General features: G+C 41.1%; 1 non-coding gene across 1 annotated transcript; it reads right to left on the bottom strand.

Moving 5' to 3' along the window:
* Window positions 1-907: 907 nt before the first annotated feature.
* LOC127746030 (small nucleolar RNA R71) lies at window positions 908-1015 on the bottom strand. Its single transcript, XR_008007651.1, has one exon. It is a non-coding gene; the product is annotated as a small nucleolar RNA R71 (small nucleolar RNA).
* Between the last annotated feature and the right edge of the window lie 2550 nt (window positions 1016-3565).

Below are 3565 nucleotides of genomic sequence, written 5' to 3'. Positions count from 1 at the left end.
CTCACCTATGAACGCGCGTGACTGACAACCACTTCCGTTCTACCTTAGGCCGAGCACATATCTCTTGGATTCCTTAAACAGAATCTTCGTGGTATAAGCTAGATTGATGGCGGCATTCATGAGAATCCGGAAAGTCTAAACCTTGTCTGTGGTATTCCGAGTAGGATTCTGGGATTGAATGACTGTGATGAGCTTTAAACTCCTGAAGGCTGGGCGTTAGTGACAGACGCAAAAGAATCAAGGGATTCTATTCCAACCTGATTGAGAACCGACAGATGATTAGCCGTGCTGTGACAGAGCATTTAGACCTTTTTCACTGAGAGGATGGGATGTAGCCATTGACAACGGTGATGCCCTACATACAGCTTGCCATGGAAAGGAGTAAGAAGGATTGAAGAAAGAAGTAGGAAAGTAGAAAAAGAAAGGGCACAGTATCTCCATACGCTTATCTGAAATTCCCACCATTAATTTACATAAGTATTTCTATCCTATGTTATTTATCTTTATTTCCTGCTTATTATTTATTATTATTCGAAAATCCATAATCAATTATAATCCACCTGACTGAGATTTACAAGATGACCATAGCTTGCTTCATACCAACAATCTCTGTGGGATCGACCCTTACTCACGTAAGCTTTATTACTTGGACGACCCAGTACACTTGCTGGTTAGTTGAACGGAGTTGTGTCCACACATAGCAAAGAGCCATTATAATTATTCCATACAACAACAAAGAATACAACATTGATGATCACAATTTCGTCCACCACTTATGCTTTTCCCCTTTGTTGTAAGAGACAGAGCTAGAACATGGTTGGACTCAGAACCTCGAGAAAGCCTGAACTCTTGGGACAAGTTAGTCAATTCTTTCTTGACCAAATTCTTTCCACCTCAAAAGATGAGCAAGCTTAGAGTGGAAGTCCAAACCTTCAAACAGAAGGAAGGTGAATCCCTCTATGAAGCTTGGGAAAGATACAAGCAATTAACCAAAAGGTGTCCTTCTGACATGCTTCCGGAATGGATCATCATATGCATATTCTATGATGGTCTGTCTAAGTTGTCTAAGATGTCATTGGACCATTCTACTGGTGGATCCCTTCATCTGAAAACCCCTGAAGAAGCCCAGGAACTCATTGAGATGGTTACAAATAACTAGTTCATGTACACTTCTGAAAGAAATCCTGTGAATAATGGGATGACTCATAAGAAATGAGTTTTTGAGATTGATACTCTGAATGTCATATTGGCTCAGAATAAAATATTGACTCAACAAGTCAATATGATTTGTCAGAATCTGACTGGATTGCAAGCTGCATTCGGCAGTGCTAAAGAAGCCTCCTCTGAAGGAGAAACTTATGACCTTGAGAATCCTATAATGGAATAGGTGAATTACATGGGAGAATCCTATGGAAACACCTATAATCCTTTATGGAGGAATCATCCAAATTTCTCGTGGAAGGATCAACAAAAGCCTCAACAAGGCTTCAATAATAATAATGGTGGGAGAAATAGGTTTGGCAATAGCAAGTCTTTTCCATCATCTTCTCAGCAACAGACAGAGAATTCTGAGCAGAGCCTCTCTAGCTTAGCAAACATAGTCTCTGATCTATCTAAAACCACCCTCAGTTTCATGAATGAAACAAGGTCTTCCATCAGAAATTTGGAGGCACAAGTGGGTCAGCTGAGTAAAAGAGTTACTGAAACTCCTCCTAGTACTCTCCCAAGCAATACAGAAGAGAATCCCAAAAGAGAGTGCAAGGCCATAACTATAACCAAAATGGCCGAACTTGGAGAGAGTGAAAAGGTAGTGATTCCCAGTGAGGAAGACCACAAGGGACATCTACTGATCAATAAGGAGTTCCCTATTGAGGAACCAAAGGAATTTGAGGCTCATACAGAAACTATAGAGATTCCACTGAACTTACTGTTCCCATTATGAGCTCTGATAAACATTCTTCCTCTGAAGAGGGTGAAGACATTGTTGAATAGCAAGTTGCTCAGTATCCAGGAGCAATCATGAAGCTGAATGCCAAGTTATTTGGTAATGAGACTTGGGAGGATGAACCTCCATTGCTCATCAATGAACTGAATATATGGATTCAGCAGACATTACCTCAAAAGAAACCGGATCTCGAAAAGTTCTTAATACCTTGCACCATAGGCACTATGACCTTTGAAAAGGCTCTGTGTGACTTGGGGTCAAGTATCAACCTCATGCCACTCTCTGTAAAGGAGAAACTAGGGATCTTTGAGGTACAAACTGCAAGAATCTCACTAGAGATGGCAGACAAATCAATGAAATAGACATATGGACTTGTAGAGGATATCTTAGTAAAGGTTGAAGGCCTTTACGTCCCTGCTGACTTATAATCCTAGACACTGGGAAGGATGAGGATGAATCCATCATCCTTGGAAGACCCTTCCTAGCCACAACAAGGGTTGTGATTGATGTAGACAGAGGAGAGTTAGTCCTTCAATTGAATGTGGACTATCTTGTGTTCAAGACTCAAGGATCTTCTTCTATAGACATGGAGAAGAAGCATGAAAAGCTTCTCTCAATATAGATTCAGACAGAGCCCCCACACTCAACTTCTAAGTTTGGTGTTGGGAGGCCACAATCATACTCTGAGCACCTGTGAAGCTCTGTAAGAGTTTTCTGTCAAGCTATTGACATTAAAGAAGCACTTATTGGGAGGCAACCCAATCTTATTTATCTCTATTAATCACTTTCTCATTTTTATTTTCTAGTATTAGTCTATGTTTTCTTTAGGTTGATGATCTTGTGGAGTCATAAAAATAGCTACAGAATTAAAGCAAAATCAAAAATAGCATAAAAAATAGCACACCCTGGAGGACGAGCTTACTGGCGTTTAAACGCCAGTAAGGATAGCAAATTGAGCGTTTAACACCCAGTCTGGCACCATTCTGGGTGTTAAATGCCAGAAATGGCACACAGACTATCTTTTAACGTCAAAGAAGGGTGTCTGGTGTCTGGCTAGCGTTAAATGCCAGTAAAGGTAGCAGAATGGGCGTTTAACGCCCAGTTTGGCAGCATTCTGGGCGTTAAATGCCAGAACTGGCAGCTAGACTGGCGTTTAACGCTAGAAAGGGGCATCAGCCTGGCGTTTAATGCCAGAAATGCCACACAGAGGGTGTTTAAATGCCAGAAAAGTGTAGGGATGAGAAATCCTTGACACCTCCAGATCTATGGACGCCACAGAATCCCTAACTACCCCAACTCACTCTCACTCATCTTCATACCTTTCCATAATCTCTGCACTACTCACATCCATAAACTATTTCCCATCTTACAACTCACCTACCCCCACCCATTTAAATTCAAACCATCTCCCTCCCAAACTCACCCATTTTCACACGGATCCCCTCTCTCTCTTACCCTATAAATACACCTACATCTCCTCCATTTCTTCTTCTCCTCCTCTTTTCTTTCTTCTTTTGCTTGAGGACGAGCAAACCTTTTAAGTTTGATGTGGAAAAAAAGAGTTACTTTTTGTTTTTCCATAACCATTAATGGCACCTAAGGCCAGAGAAACCTCTAGAA

The sequence above is a fragment of the Arachis duranensis genome, chromosome 3 (assembly GCF_000817695.3).
Source record: "Arachis duranensis cultivar V14167 chromosome 3, aradu.V14167.gnm2.J7QH, whole genome shotgun sequence".
Classification (NCBI taxonomy): Eukaryota; Viridiplantae; Streptophyta; class Magnoliopsida; order Fabales; family Fabaceae; genus Arachis; species Arachis duranensis.
Note: the sequence above shows the minus strand (reverse complement) of the source record. Positions and strands in the feature narration are given on the sequence as shown.